At 36.4% G+C, this 17,809-nt stretch overlaps 1 protein-coding gene across 4 annotated transcripts in view; it reads right to left on the bottom strand.

Moving 5' to 3' along the window:
* Positions 1-17,809, bottom strand: part of Zbtb20 (zinc finger and BTB domain containing 20) — a 770,503-nt gene that overhangs the window by 707,089 nt on the left and 45,605 nt on the right. The window lies entirely within an intron of this gene.

Here is a 17,809-nt window from a genome sequence, read left to right as displayed (position 1 = left end):
AAAACTGAGATGTACCTAGCAGCTCAAAATATAAATCACCTTGCAAGGATACCTGAAGATAAAATCTTCTAAGTCCCAGTTGAACTATAAAAGTCAAAATATGCTGGGTGAAGAGATTTAAGCAGGAATCAGTAAGTGATGATTAGTGGAAACTCAAAACAAAACCAAATATATGTAACTGTACCTCCGTGTGACTATTCGTTTAAGGCTTGCTTTGAGTGTTATTTTAAGTGAACGAATCTATTTCATAATATTTACTGTCTGTGGTTTTAGAACACAGAATTCTAAGTAGCCCAAATCAGTAAAAATGTGATAAACTAATTAACTCAGTTATAGAAAACTTAATTATTTAAAAATTGAAGTTTCACACAGATACTCTCACTATCTAACATAGTAACAAATTAAAAATTCATAGTCACAGGTACTTAAAACAATTTTCAGGGTGATAGCTCCCATCTCAAAACTTTGTATAAATGATGAAAATAACATGTCAAAGACCTACAGGGAAAATCTATATATGCTCTAACATTGTTTATCTCACAAATAGTAATCCAAAATGCATTTGTTAAGAACTAGGCAAATAAAATATACCTAAAATTCTGAAGGCAGTCAAGGATCAAAGCAAAACTTACTACTTAATTCAATAATACCACTATGGAGCACTACTGGAGTAAAAACAAAGCAAGATAAAAGCTAACTTAGCCATACACAGTTTGTGATAGTAAGAGAAGCTATATATAAATACATGGGAAACAATCAGTCAAGCTGATGAGTATATGACATGTATTTATTCAGTAGATTAGTAATTATTCAAGAAAATCAGCAACAAAAGCAATAATTATTCATTGTTGAATGGAATAACTCATTTCAATATTTTTAAATATATTCTGTATGGGCTAGAAAGATTGCTTAATGGTTAGAGTGCTTGCCTGTAGAGCCTAAGGACCCAGGTTTGATTCCCCAATACCCACATAAGCCAGATGCACATAGTAGTGCATGCATCTGCAGTTTGTTTGCAGTGGCTAGAAGCCCTGGCATGCCCATTCTCTCTCTCTCAAATAAAAATAAAATATTTTTTTTAAATATTCTGTGCAATAAAAATCCTATTTTCATTAAATTTTATTATAAAACTAAAGGTGTAATATCCTGAAACATTTTTTCTATAAATGAATAAAATTACATTGTTTCAACTGATACTTTAATAATCAACATTATAATTTTATATTCAATAGAAATACTGAAAATATTAAAATTTGAAGCCGGGCGTGGTGGCGCACGCCTTTAATCCCAGCACTTGGGAGGCAGAGGTAGGAGGATTGCCGTGAGTTCGAGGCCACCCTGAGACTCCATAGTGAATTCCAGGTCAGCCTGGGCTAGAGTGAGACCCTACCTCAAAAAACCAAAAAAAAAAAAAATTTGAGTTACAGTTTGTCTAAAAAGTATACTATCAATATTTGCTTCTATGTCTGTAATATGTGTAAAATATAAAATTTAATAATTTATAAAAATTTACTACATGTTCACTATCTCTAAAGTATTACATTATGCAAATGTAAAATTCAACAATTTTACACATTCAACTAAATTTCTTTTCTCTCCCCCTTACTAGAGATTACTAATTGCTTCTCTGACATCATTATTAGATAGTATCTCAATCGTCTGTTACTATATCCTAGCACAGGAAGAGACAGTATCTTCAATGAGGTCAACATGAGCTAACTATGTGTTATGGGAATGAAATGAAGATTAAGCTTGAAATATGCACACAAAATAATAGTGTCGAGATAAAGTAGATGACAGTTTCATTCAAATCTGCAACTGTCAGATTACATGGTCAAGAGTGTGACACAGAATGACTCAGAATACTGTAACAGTCTAAGACAGGGTGCAAGACAAGAATCACAATATATCAGGAATGACAGAGACAGCCAAGGGTGTGACATTATGGGATTTGGTGAATCACTGTACAAAGAAAGCTTCCAAATGTCTGAAAACTTCACATCAGATTCGCTCTGTATTCTTTTGTTTTTGTTTTAATTTTTCGAGGTAGAGTTTCACTGTAGTCCAGGCTGACCTGGAATTCACTCTGTAGTCAGGGTGGCCTTGAATTCACAGCGATCCTACCTCTGCCTCCCAGTGCTGGGATTAAAGGCGTGCGCCACCACACTGGGCATCACTCTATGTTTTTAAAGAATACACTAGAAGAATTATGTTGGAGTACTCAATAAATGTGGATTTCAATCTACAGGTAACACTAACTGTTTTTGGCATCAAAACTGCTCATGCATCACATTTTGCTAAGCACGTGCTGACACAGAGCTGGCCTAGGTCGCTCTGAACGCTAGTTTGGCTACGAGCCTCTCACTCTATGTGGAACGTGCAGTTAGCAGTATGTCATATTTAAATTTTTATTAACAAGGTACTTAAAAGTTGTCCCTTATCTAAATTTAATAAGCAATGTGTGCAATGGCCACTACTTTTCAAAAGTTGTGTTTTGAATTGTGATAAATAGGAGCTGAAGTGGGGATTAAGAAACAAGATGTTGGTCAAGGAAACAAGGTTTCACTTAGATAAGAGCAGTTCAATTATACAGATCTATTATACAACATATACATACATATATACATATATAAGTGTGTGTGTGTAAGTGCATATATATATATATATATAAAATTACACTTCAAAATGGAAAAGCAAGGAGATTTTAAATGTTCTCACCACACAAAACAAAATATGATATGACAAGCTTGTTGATTAATCATTTCAAAATCTATACTTTTATCAAAACATTGCCTTGTATACCATACACACACACACACACACACACACACACACACGTTAACTTGCCAATTAGAATAATGATGAAAACATTTTAAAATCTTCACTGTTTTTCTTCAGGTTTTCTGGATTGACAAAGTATTGAATGATGCCCGAACTAAATCGTTCAGTCATTCATTCAATACACATTTATTAAAAGGCTTGTATATGCCAACAAGGATATGTACAACACAGCAGAGAGAACAAGAGAATAAGGCTCATGCTTACGCTCTGCTGGGAGAAGTAGATATACCCCAATTTTTTTTTTTTAAATCTGACTCTCTCTCTCAAATAAATAAATAAAACTTTTTTAAAAAATCTTCAAAATAATGAGTCTTATTCTCAAAGACTGCACACCAGAAACTTAATGGAATGGTGTAGCTTTCTGAGGACAACAAGATAAAGAGTTAGTTGAGAAAGGAATATTGGAACTATGATTCAAACATTCAATAGCTTTTCACTAGACAGTAAGAGGAGAGAATGAGGTTTCAATGATGGTCAGGCAGAAGAAGCATTCCTGAAAGCATACGGAGAAATGGCAAAAATTTGGGATGCAGGAAGTCTAGGGCACCAGACATGGAAGTAAATTGTGATTACATACCTGATGCCAATACAGCCACACTAAGAAGTTTGAGTTTAACCTTGATCACAAAGAAAGAAAATTCAAACAAGACAGAGATATATTTTAATATATACTTTAGAAAATAGATAGACAGAAACATAAGGAATTCATTTCTGGAAAATGTTCATTTTTACTTTAAAACACACAGTAGGAAGAGTTTACTTCTCCAGCTTTGGGCAGCAGCAGCAACAGTAAACTAACAGGCACAAAATGTCCAGATCTTCACAGTAACAGTGACAATTTCTGAGCATATTTTTCATATAAATAATCACCCAATTCAAAAACTCTATTAAGGGGCTGGGGAAATGGTTCAGCAGTTAAAGGCTTTTGTTTGCAATGCCTGACAGCCTTCGTTCGATTCCCTGGTACCCACATAAAGCCAAATGCACAAATCAGAGCATGTGCCTGGTGTTTGCAGTGGCAGGAGGCTCTGCCCATCCTTCCTTCACCCACCCCCCACTTTCATTCTTTCTCTGTCTTTGCAAATAAAGAAATAAATATAGTTTTAAAACTCTATTAAGCCTGATGTGGTGGTTTACCACTTTAATCTAAGCACTGAAAAGGCTGATTTAGGAGGATCTTGGTGAATTTGAGGACACCCTGCAGTTACAGAGTAATTTCTTACCTTGAAAAGCAAAAAGAAAAACAAAAAACAAACAACTTCACTAGATGAAATGATGGGTTGGCTATCATGAAGTAGATGACCACATACTTTCATAGATGACAGTGTTCACATGGTGCACAATGAGAAAGGCAGGTAACTCAAATAGTAAAGTAAAAGTATCTTCATGAAATTAAGAGTACAATCTTAGACAGACATGATGCAGGACTGTACTACCAAGTGCTGTCTAGGCTGACACAAGAAGAATCTAAGTTCAAGACTAGCCTGGGCTACAATGTGAGTTCAAGGCCATCTTGGATGATTCCTAATGAGACACTATGTCAAAATAAAAAGTAATAAAGGGGCTGAAAATGATACTTAGTGGTATATCATTTAATTAATAAGTGCAAGGCCCTAAATTCAATCTTTACTATGACAAAATGTACAACCTGTATTCAACAGGATTTCATATTACTCTTGCAGAAGTCATCAATGTACTTGAAATATACATATACATATATATGCACATAGCACCTAAACTTTGCAAAGACATACAATAGTCATCAGCCCTCCTTTATGACACAAGCTATGCCTTATGAAAGAACATACGGTACTATCTTTATTTTACCAAGACTGAAACTAAAGTTAATAAAAACTAAATTCATGGACTAGAGATGATGGCTTAGCAGTAAAGGCAAAGCCCAAGGACCCAGGTTCGATTCCCCAGGACCCACATAAGCCAGATGTACAAGGGGGTACAAGCATCTGGAGTTAAAGATAGTGGGAGGCCCTCTCTTCCCCACCTCTCTCTCCCTTTGCCTCTCTCTCTCAAATAAATAAAAACATTAAATTAATTGTCCACTATTGAATGGCACATTTAATAAATGATTAGTGGTGTCCAATTCCAAAGTTTAATTTTCAAATTGTATATCTAGCCCTTGGAGCTGGGGAGATATCTCAGTAGGAAAAGTGCTTGCCTCACAAACATGAGGACCTGATTTTAATTTCCACATAAAAAAATTGGTGTGGTGGCATCTACTTATCATCCCAGCCCTGAGGAGGGAGATAGATGAATGCTACTCTGGAAGAGTAGCACCCAAACTTGTCATCTGACCTCCACACACGCGTGCACATACTTGTGTATAAAGCACATGTCCACACGTACATCCACACCTATACACACAAGAAAAAAATTGAACGTCTGGTTCCTATCATCATGATTAATAATAGCTCCTCTTATAAGATGAGCTGAAGCTTAGGAGAAAACAGAACCAGATAATTCTAGTGTCATTCTATGAAGAATGAAGAGAAAAGAAGGCACATATAATAAACTGAATTGAATTTAAACATATTCTTTATGAGAATTATTTTGAAAATTTTTGCATTCCAAAAAAATTGTGGCCAATAGTCAACTTCATTAGGAAATTTAGATTAGTGAAGCACTATATACTTTTTTACGTTTAGGCTTATAGTATGTTGACAAGATGATTAAAAAGAAATACAAAAATTACTTCCAGGTTAGGACCAAAAGAGTCCAAATGACTATGAATTTCATATGAGCAAACTAAATTTCTTTACACAATGTCATAACTTTTCAACTCTGGAATAATGTTCAGATACTCAGTGACCTTGTTTGTAATTGTGGAAGTGGAAGATCACCCTCATTTCCTGAGAGAATGTAGCTACAATGATCCTGCACGGAGTCTGAAAATTAAGTTGTCCTTTCTCAGAAATTTTATTCTTCTAGTAGATGACACAGCAACTTTTCTCTCTGCTTCCTTCTCCCAACCAAGAAGACAGTACCTCTGATACTCAGTTGATAATCTTTGCAAAGGTAGACTACAATAGATTAAGACCAAACCATTCAACTATTATGAAGATAAAGAAAGGCAAAAAAAAAAAAATCATTTAAGGGTGATACAGGAATTAGATGTACAAAGGAACTGAGAGAAAAGGAACCTATACCAGCCATCTCATTAGCTTAATTGAAAGTCCCTATAGCAGTTACATTCTCATTACTCAGACAAAACACCAGGCCAGAAGCAACTTGTGGAAGGGGTGATCTAATCAAGGGAAAGTTGCATTAGGACAAAGAAAAATCATGGCGGCCAAATCAAATCACACATGCCCAGCAGAAACAACAGCAAGAGTTTGTTGGCTCTGAATATTCAGTAGACGACACAAATCAGACCCAAGGTCCACCCCTAGCAACACACCTCCCTCTAGCAAGGCTCCAACTCCCAAAGGCTCCACCAACTGGAGACTATATGGGAGGCTTAAGCACAAACACATGAGGCTATACAGGGCAGCTTACATTCAAATACTATAGTCCTTGTTAACCCCTATCATAGTGCACTGTGTGCCACCAATAACAAAAAGCAATCTCAAACACTGTGCTTACATTTTATGAAAACAGGCTAACATCTGTAAATACAGAAAATTTCCAATGGCTTCATTCATCTACAACAAAGCTGCTGGTCTGCCAAGTTCAACAAAAGACTTTCCAATGGAGTTTTTAAAAAGAAAATAGTTTTAAAATATTCATTTGCACACATCTGAAAGTAAAGTACCCAGTGTATTTTCGGAAATTAAAAAAAAAAGAGAAGCCAGGTGTGGTGGCACACACCTTTAATCCCAGCACTTGGGAGGCAGAGGTAGGAGGATTACCATGAGTTGGAGGCTACCCTGAGACTGCCAAGTGAATTCGAGGTCAGCCTGGGCTACAGTGAAACCCTACCTTAAAAAAAAAAAAAAAAAAAAAAACAGAAATACTTTTGTGTATTTCCAACATAACCAAATATTTCCTTAAACTGCTTCCTTTCTCAAATGTCTTTGGTTTGATCTTAAAGGCCTTGTTTTTGGCTTAAAAACTAATATGATGGGGTGGGGAGAAGGCTCAGTGGATAAGAACAAGTACATTATGACCTCTTGGGCTGGAGGCAAAAGTGTACTCCCACGTAAAAAGCTGGTGGTGATGGGCGTGGTGGCGCAAGCCTTTAATCCCAGCAGAGATAGGAGGAGCACTGTGAGTTCAAGGCCACCCTGAGACTACCTAGTGAATTCCAGGTCAGCCTGGACTAGAGTGAAACCCTACCTTGACAAAACAAAGCAAAAAAGCTGGTGACAAGCACATACATCTGTAACCCTCAAGGCCCCAGAGGGGAGGGCTGTGCACAGCAGAGAATCGCTGCAGCTCACCGACTGACAGCAGCTCCAGGCTGAGACAGTACCTACCTCAGAACACTTGCAAGTGGTAAGAGAAAGCACTCATTCCTCTCCTCCAGCCTCCACGTGCATGTGCGTGGAGCACATGCATCTGCACACACACATGCATATCACACACTACACATACCGTACACCCGGCCCCCACAGAAAAGGAAAGTTATCTTTTAATGCAAACAAAATTACATATGATCCAGTCACGCCAAGTAAGAAGAATTTACCGTTGTTTAGTTCCCACAAATAAAATATCCAAGAAATCTTCACTAAACAGATGCATACTTAATGTTTTCAGCTCATCAAAAACAAACAAAAAAAAAGTGGGTGAAGTAGAAAGGAGACAAGAATCACTAATCAGAAGTGCTGAAAGTAACAGCCAGCTCTCAGATACTTCGGGTTTTCACACAAAAGGAGGATGCAGTAGATGCACATGTGCAGTTAGTAATAGTTTTCACTAAATTCTATTTCCAGAAATACTACTTTTCCAAGTTTGGAGCTACATCTTTCTAGAAATGCTATCTATCCCTTTTCCTTGCCTTAAACCTGAACAATATTAATTCTCAGCTATAAAGTCTCACAGTGACAATAATTTCATCTTGAATTGTAAATCTGCTGTATCAGAATACATTAACACACGTGTTGGAATGAAATGAAACTACACTTGTAAAGAACCTGCAATGGGGCCTCACCCACAGTGGGTGTAGCATCCACAACTCCTACTGCTGCTCTGCATGGGTTGTCTCAAGGGCTTCTGCGGAAGAGAAATGGTATGGCTGTGGAGAAGGAAAGGCACTTTAAACAGCAACCTCTGCCCGCAAGGTTTTCACTATGACACAGAGGAGAAAGGTAACAATTCGCCCCTGGCCTTCTTCCCTTAGATGTCAGACTGAATGAAGCATCCTTGTACCATAAACAGGACCACAGAAAACACTGTGAGACCCAATGTACACCATCCTCTAAGAAGTTATAGAGCTCATTAATAAAGTTAGTCATACTGCACATGCCCCTTCAATTTTCTTTTCATTCCAATAGACTACAAAATGGGTAGCATATGATTCTATTTATGTACAGAAACATAAATATGTATTGCATAGTCATTATGTATAATACTTAGAAAGCTAAGTGATTTTCTTTTGTCTATATAATTTTATGCATGTATAATTTTTTGATTATTCATTTGCAGGAAGAGAGCTGCCACTACAAACTGTAGACACATGTGCCACTTTATGTATCTGGCTTTACAAGGGAACTAAGGAATCAAACCCAATCTGGCAGTTTACAAGCAAATGTCTTGAACCACTGAACCATCTCCCCAGCCCCATATATAAGTTCCATAAGTAAAACTACGTAACTCGGGCTGGAGAGATGGCTTATCAGTTAAGGACTTGCCTATGAAGCCTAAGGACCCCTGTTCAAGGCTGAATTCCCCAAGACCCACGTAAGCCAGATGCAAAAGGTGTCATATGCATCTGGAGTGCATCTGCAGTTGCTGGAGGCCCTGGGGCGCCCATTCTCTCCCTCCCTCCCTCTCTCTCTCTCTCTCTCTCTCTCTCTCTCTCTCTCGCTCTCTCCCCCTTTCCCTCTCTCCCTCTTTCTCTGTCTGCCACTCCCACATAAATAAAAATAAACATTTTTTTAAAACTACATTATTCTTTTCTTTTTCATTAAGTAAAAAGCCATATAAAAAGTACAAAATTAATTTCCAAAGAAATTTGTCTACTGATACTGTGTGCACTGATCATGTTTTATTTTCTTAAAATAAAACAAAAACTGGGGAGATGACTTGGTGAGTAAAATTCTTGCCAGTCAACCATAAAGACTGAATTCATATCTCCAAGCCCATGTAAAGACAGGTAAGGTAACATGAATATGTGTCATTCCTCAGTGAGTTGGGAGGCAGAGACCATTAGCATCTGAAACACTTGAGAATCAACCAGAATGTGAACTACAGATTTTAGAGGAAAGGATGCAGTTGTTTACAATTTCCCACCAAAGCATCATCCCACTCAGTGGTAAGTGTGTGACCAATAGCTTAGGTAAAAGTTTTCTCTGCACTTTATTTTCACTTCTTAAGAAAATTATGATTTACAATTGAAGACCTTTCATATCTATAATAAATATGAGGTGGGACTGTCACACAGTTCTAGATAAGTTGCAATAAATACTGACCAGAGTTGTTATGAGAATTTTCCTCATTAAAGACTACCTTCATGTGTCAGATTAATGCCAATAATTATTCTGCACTCAAACCTAAAACCTTGAACAGTTGGATGACAGAAATGAGTTCATTATGTATCTGTTGGAAACATTTAGTCCCACAAGTAACTATAAAGAAAAACATTTAAAATTCATTTACTGCATCTAAAAATTGTTCTAAAATGCAGTTAATATTGTAACATCAGTGCCTTGCTCTCAAAATGAATAAACACATCAAATTTAGATGCATCAAATTCTCAGCAGTCATTGATCCATTGGTACCAGTCTGTATTCAAAAGAATTAGGATAAAATTCTGATAACTTACCTTCACCTAAAAATATGGCAAGCTTACTACTTAACAGTTCAGGGATCCTTAAAATTTATTTTTATTTATATGCATGTCATAAATAACACTACATATAAGACATATTACATGATATATTCTATATGTAACATATGCTGTAACGTGACATAGCATGTAAATCACTGTGTATGAATTAGGCTATTTGAAATTATAAGAACAGTCTTTGTAGTTAACATGTTTTATGAAGATAAAAAAATCATTTCTCTTACCTCTTGCTCATACTTGCCAACCCAATTTATTTGTGCATGTGTATGTGCTGTGAACATGTGTGTGTGTGTGTGTGTGCATGTGTGTGTATGCAAGCGTGCATGCAGAAGCATGAGGATTATGTCAGCATCCACTCTCAATCTCACCCCACCCAATTCCTGAGGACGTGTCTCTCACTGACTTCCAGGCTCCCTGGCCAGGCTACTCTGGCTTTCGACACCAAGAATATGCTGCCTCCACCACCCAGGGCGTGGGACTACAGCTCAGTCACCACACTGACCCGGCATTCATGGGACTGCTACGATCTGAACTTAAGTCCTCACACTTGCAAAGCAAGATCTTTCCCTGCCCCGCTGAGGTAGCTTCCTCTACATATCTTAAAAAGTGTACTTCAAACATGTTCTCAAAAGTAGACTATGATATTTATCTAGTTATTACATTCTGAGTTTTTTTGTGGTATTGGTGGAGTTAATATAATGGAAAGGAAACATGCAGAAATTCAAAGAATTTGAAGTTATACCAGAACGATGCCACAACTCACCCAGCAAAGAGAGTCAGTCCCATGTTTAGAGGGCTTTAAATAACTGTCTTTCTAGTAAAGCTAACCTTATATACCAACGGATAGTTTGTAAGGTGTGTTCTTTACACAACCACCTGAAATTGGGGTATTTCCTTGATTACAGAGATGTCACTATCATAATTTTGCAAAACACCAAACTCATCATACAAGGCTGATAAAATTTCCTGTATCAAATGCCAGTTCTGTTCTGATTTGGAGTACATTTCAAACAAACATGCAAAGATGTATGTATATAAATATATATGCACATACGATGTATATACACAAACACATACATATATACATGTTTATACACACATATGTACATAAAAGTCCAATGTGCTTTCTGTTCTTGAATAGGTTTAGCAAAGTTTGAAAAGTCCCTTTAAGCATATGCAACATCCCATTTTGTGAAGCACTTAATGCCTGTCTATTTAATGTGGCTTAAATCTTATGTCAAAGCCAAGGCCCTGGGTTCACATGATTTATATTGATAAATTATAATGATAATCGTAATAATATCCCAACAGAAGTATCTGTCATTTCAGGTAAGATAAATAATCTTGGCTGAATTAAAACAAACGTTGAGGTGATTATTACTATGTACATTGCAAAGCAACCATAAGCTTCACAAAATGAATCAAATTCACAACTGCGACTCTCACAACGTTTATGTAAGGACTACTACGAAAGGTCAGCCATCCCTCTTCCTCAGGCACACTGGGTGTGAACCCAGTGATCTGTCCTTTGCTTATAAAGATATGAACATTTTTGAATTTTTATTTACATTTAAAATAACCATTCTTTAACATTTGTCCTTAAAATTTGTCTGGAAAGGCTACAAAGGAGAATTTAATAAAGACCTCTATCTTACAAAGGATTCACCATAATCCATGCATGTCCCACTTTTCTTATACAACTTCATCTGTCACAAGTACACTGCACACACCTTTACCAGTCAGACTGAACTGTCAGCCTTACAGAACTGGTGATGGTCATAGCAAAAAAAAAAAAAAAAAGACACTTTTAAAAAATATTTTATTTATTTATTTGAGAGAGGGACAGACAGAGGAAGAGGCAGATACATAGATAGAGAAAGAAAGAGAATACTTGTGCCAGGTCTCCTGCCATGGCAAATGAAGGCCAGATGCATGTGCCACCTTGTGCATCTGGCTTACATGGGTCCTGGGGAATCAAACCTAGGTCCTTTGGCTTTGCAGGCAAGTGCCTTAACCACTAAGTCATGTCTCCATCCCAGACACCTTTTTTTAATCTCCATGATTTTTAGGCATATCTCTTACCCTATACTATAATACTTTTCACTCTTCTTTCTCTAACCATGATAGTACTGCTTTTTCCTGTCAGAAACCTCCTTCACCAGCCCCTTCCACATAGATCTTTGTCTCCCAATAGTAACTTGCTTCAACAGCAATTACTGTTGAATGTTGAAAATGTCTTATAACTACCTGCCCCTCCTTCAATGCCATGTATTACTTGAAAATACAGAGTATCGATGATTATTTTTTGATTATTAAACTCTAGACAGACAGCAATTTTTGAATGAATGTGTCATTTATCAGAATATAAAGCAAATTAGTGAAAAATATCAGAAATAAAGCATCTCATAAAATGGGACACACTCCTTGTATTTGTTTTAAATAACAAAGTACTACTGAGAAAAACATCAGTTAGAAATGATGTCCATCAATATTAGTGTGCAATAGTTTTGGAGGTCATTCTGCTGAAAGTTAAAACTGAAAATACAGCATTTAAGTTCAGCTTTGCTTTCTGATGATCTTAGTTTCACATGTGAGATGCCAGTGTAATAAAGTTGCTCACAGATCACATTTTAAAAGTCAAATAATTATATGGTGACATCATGGAGATCAAAAATACAAACTTCAGGACAAAGTGTTTATAAAATTCTTTATTGTGGTGGGAGATTTGAAATTCCAGTCTAAAGATATGCCAAGTGTCTGAGTTCTGCATGGAGTTCCTGAAGTGTGCTGTGTGGCATGGCGTGACGTGGCCTGGCTTGGGGGTATTTGTTGTTGTTGTTCTTGAGATTCTCTCTCTCTCTGTCTCTCTCTCTCTCTCTCCTTTGTCCTGTGAGAGAAGGACAGCTTCTTCTGCCATTATAGAACTTCCCCTGGATCTGTAAGTTTCAATAAATATCCCTTCTTCATAACTGTGCCTGGCCTGGAAGTTCATCTCAGTAACCTGAAGCTGTCTGCCACAAGTGGCATGTCTGTCATGGGGAAGCCAAACACTCTCTAACTGGACTGGAAGCCCACTCTATGGGAGGAAATACAGGCCTGATACTGAAAAATCTATGACGGGGGGAAGTCATGAGCCCTAGGGGTGTAACACCTGCTGGTGTCTGGCTAAATGCACATATTATGCTCACCAAACTGCCCGGTAAGCACTTCTCTTAATGCTCATATCCATATATTAATGCTACTGTCACTTTTGGTTAGAAAAACTTCTCTTTTCAGATGACAGTGACCTCTGGGAAGACTCAAAAAGGCAGAAGTGACAGAGGAGTGCTCAGTACTTAAACATCTCTATCATTCCTTCCAATGTTCAGGGTCCATTGTGGACAAGGTGGTAGAAAGGATGTAAGAGCCAAAGGAAGGGTAGGAATGCTTACAATGCAAGTTCCAGGTACAAAATGACCTGGATATCCATTATCTCACAGTGTCTGGCACTACCTGCAAAAGACTATCATAATAGGGAAAAGATGATGACATCAGAATAAAAAGAGAGTCTGATTGAGAGGGGGAGGGGATGTGGTGGATGGAATTGTGAAGAGGGAAGTGGGAAGGGGAAGACATTATCCTTATCTATAATTATGGAAGTTGTCAATAAAAAAAATTCTCTATTGACAACAAATCAGATTGTATCTTGTGATTTTTTTTCTTTTCTTTCTTTATTTTTTCTATATTAATTTATATTTTTATGAGATTCTATATGTTTCTACTAATTTCTATTATATTAATTCTATAGTTCAAAAATGTTTTATTTTCAAGCTGAGTATCACATTTCTCCCTGCTTATATTATCTCAATGTCTTGCATGCCAGTTCATTATTCTTAAATTCTGAATCAAACTTCTCTGAGATGAAATACAATCAGACTCACTAAAAAAGAAGAAAAAAAGGATCAAAACAGACTAATAAAATACAGTGGTATGGATGCATGTTAGAAAGTTTTTATTTTGCTTAATTTGTGGTTAGTTTGTCCACATTTTCCAAAAAAAATAATCCCCATAAACTTCCAATAATTACAATTTTAATTAAGTTGGGCTTTCATGTTGCATTGTTTAAATTAGTTCGTTGCTCTATGGGCACAATCATAACCTATTGTCTCCCATTAGTCAATATCTGCTTTGTAAGATTAAATATTCAGAAATTTAACATGTGAGGCACTGAAATGTTTAACATTTTTCACACAACCACCACAGAAATCCTATGAGTCAACTTACAAAGAAATAAACACTAGGAAGTAAAGCTGCAATGGAAAGCGCTTCCAATGTGAAACATCCCAATACTGTGATCTCGCAAGGAGCAATCTAAGGCAATACTTCAGCTCTGAACACAGTTTGTACTTTCTCAGTTGTCTTTCCAAGAAAGGACTAAGATAACCAATAGCCATATAGCATAATTATTGCCTTAGCTTTGATAATTAAGCTCAAAAGTTGAAATCCTGGCATGTTTGGGGGCCTCTAAAGCAGCTTCGTAATGAAGAATTTAGATATGGAGATTATTTGAAGGCCCCCAGGACTCTGCAGCTATTCATTAGAAGCACTAGAACTGAAAGCCAAATATTTTCTAGGCGTGTGTTATATTAGAACACTGCGACGTTCTATTTTTATCGCTCCAGGCTGTCTATACAGTTGAGGTAAAATTAAAAAGTGTATAATTAATCATTTATCAAGGCAGGAGTGCTATTTAAGGTTATCCTTACCATCAAGCAATAATTACTTGGATAATACAAAAATGGTTGATTTGACACACTGATCTATATAAATCCTAAAACAAACAAAAAACCCGGAACAATTCATAGTTTGGCTTCTACAGATTAGTAACAACAGTATAATTGCTCTTAATAGTAAAAAATGTTGAATTTTCTGAACATCTATAATTTTCATAAATCAAAAATTTACTGATATAATGATTTACAAGAACTAAAATACTATAGGAACTAATTACAAATGTTGTTACTACATGCCCAAGTTCTCATCCTAATTTATGAGGTCTTCAATTTCAGGCTTGAAATCTTACAGAAATCAGATCTTTTCAGAATTCATGCTTTAGCATTCCATAGATTCCCTGAGACCAGAGGCCGTCCTAGTTTTCTCAACTTCCTTGTGCTATCTCATTTAATACATACAAACACAGTCATTTTAACCGCTCTCCTTTCTTTCTTCTCAAGACCTCACCCCTGCCCCACTGGCCCATCTGGGAAACACAAAGTCAGTGGACAAACAGATCTGTAGGGAAGTCATTATAGACAGAAAGTATCACTTCCTTCCAACAGTTTGTTAAAAAAAAAAAAAAGAGCCTAAAACAGGAGTTAATGGCCATAAGAGCTGCCACCTTAGCAGTTGTGATGCCTATTTTCAATTTGATTATGTTAGTAAGTACCTACAACACTAATGAGACACACTTTTGCATGTATCTGTGAAGGTTTCTCCACAGAGGATTAACTGGAGTTGGAGAAGACTGCTCTGAGTAGTTGTAACACCACCCCATTGGCTGGGGTCCTAAGCTGCGTAAAAAGAGAAGCCGGACAGTCAGCTAAGCAACAGGATCTTCCTCTCTCTGCTTCTTGACCCACCAAGATGTGAGCTAGTACCCTTTGACTCCACCGACAGGCCCTGATGCATCTTCTTCCCCTGAAGCCTACTGGAGAATGGCTTATATTAATCAGTTGAGTAGCTCCAAAATTTCTGACCTACAAAAATAGTGAGATAAATGGTATTTTGAGTCAAATAATTTTATTTTTTATGTGACAATAAATAAAAAACACCAATCATGAGAAATTGGGAGAAAATGTCATACCATATAAGTTTTATACATCGCTTAAAAATATTTCAAATGACAATATTTAACACTGATCAGTGGCTAGAAAAAGTAATGCAACTTGTGAGAAATTGGCCTATTTTGGAAGCATACAATGGCAGTATAATTTTGTGTGTGTGCCACCCCAACCTGCCCATGTTTTTATGATTAAAAAAAAGATCCTACAAGTATGCAAAGAGTCATGTTCAATAATACATACGTATTCTTAAAAGGGCAATATCTGATTTTTTTTATTTTTAATTGGTTCCTAAGGTGGCATATATGTTATACTTACATTTTAAGATATCTTCCTTTTATAGGTTAAAAAGGATATTTAGACCTATAAATAATGGCCACTCATTGGTTAAAAGTACAGGATTAGGGGGAATATGCTTATAATCAGATAAAATAAATTATAAATCTATTTAGCTCTTTCATACCCACACCTTACATGTTCTTATTTCCATGTTGTATCATCTATGCCAGTGATTTTGAATATTTCTTAGCGTTTTTTTTTTTGCCTTAACAGGAAACAAGGAGAAAAAAAAATTAGAAAATGGAATAGCTCTCCCTCTCACTGAACAGAACTGAGAAGTAACTGCGCAGCAACAGCAGATCGCTGAGTATAATTAGAACCTCAAGGGGTTTGAGTCATTTTTTGGAGCATTCTTTGAATTTATCTATTCCAAAACATGTGCCTGTTTAAACTCTCTGTTAATAATAAGAATCTTGTGTAGTCCAATTATTGAAGCATAATTCTAAAGATTATTATAGTCACAAAATTAAAGATCATCTTATCCCCCTCTGATTTCTGCAACACCTCTTGTAGACGAGCTGTTATTACAACTGCCTTCTTCACTGCTCCAAAGTAGTAGAGGCTTCTCGCATGATCACATCAATACATGTACTTTAATGTACATAAGCCTAAAACAGGGCTTTTGAAATCAACTTTTAAATACACATACATTAGACACAATAGAGTATACACATTTTACACATATAGATCAATGGATCTAAACAAATCTATTTTCCCATATGATTCATATTTCATTTAATTTCCTCTTTGGGCTTATTTGTTATGGAGTCTTTCTTATTTCATAATGAATATTCTAGAGTTTACACTACATACAATTAAGTATACCATGAAACAAACATGAACTTCAGTTTACACTAGGACACTGTCACTCTGAACCCACTATAAGTTGATAATACTGCAATCACATCATAGCATGCTACAGAGTACCAGTTCACCTTCATGATCATGTGACTGACTGGACCCAGCAGCTAACTACCTCAGCCCAGCATCGTGACAGTATTGAATTATATATTGTTAGTGCAAGAAAAGATCAAAACTCAAGTTTTGAAGGATGATTGTAACTAATTATGAATCACTTTTGAATCAGTTAAAGAGTAAAAAATTATAAGTTGAAGGCTAGAGAGATGGCTTAGCAGTTAAGGCATCTGCCTGCAAAGCCAAAGGAACCAGGTTCAATTCCCCAGGACCCATGTAAGACAGATGCACCAGGGGCCATATGTGTCAGGAATTCATTTATGGTGGCTGGAGACCCTGGTGTGCCCATTTTCTCCCTCTCTCCCTCTCTCTTTCTCTTTGTTTCTTTCTCCCTCTAAAATTAATAAATAAATAAAAATATAAGTTGAACTATCATATACCAAGATTGTAAAAGATAACTACTTCCTTTAAAAAACATTCATCAATAATGCTCCCATCACTTAAGGCACAATAAACATCTTATATACATATCTAATACCTTGTTCACTAGTTTGTGACTAAACATCTTTAAAGTACTGAAAAAAAAAAAGTCAACCTAGAATTTTGTAAAATAAAACTAAGAGAAAGGAATCACCCAAAGACATGTGCTGTCACAAATATTAAAGACAGTGCTGTAAGCATGAGAAAAATGACCGCTGAGGAAATAGAAATTTGTAATGATACAAAGAGGGGTATCAGTAATGGTAACCATATATAAATATATATCAGGTTTTTGTCTCTTTCCAAAATGTATTTAAGATATAATCAGCTGTTAGTAACAAAACATCACATGCATGCATGCACACACACACACACACACACAACACAGGTACTTTGGTCACAATGATGAGGAAAGTAACATATACAATACTCAATGAATGTGAGCGAAAGC

Source organism: Jaculus jaculus, chromosome 4 (genome assembly GCF_020740685.1).
Source record: "Jaculus jaculus isolate mJacJac1 chromosome 4, mJacJac1.mat.Y.cur, whole genome shotgun sequence".
Lineage (NCBI taxonomy): Eukaryota > Metazoa > Chordata > Mammalia > Rodentia > Dipodidae > Jaculus > Jaculus jaculus.
This window is presented reverse-complemented; position numbering and strand designations above follow the sequence as displayed.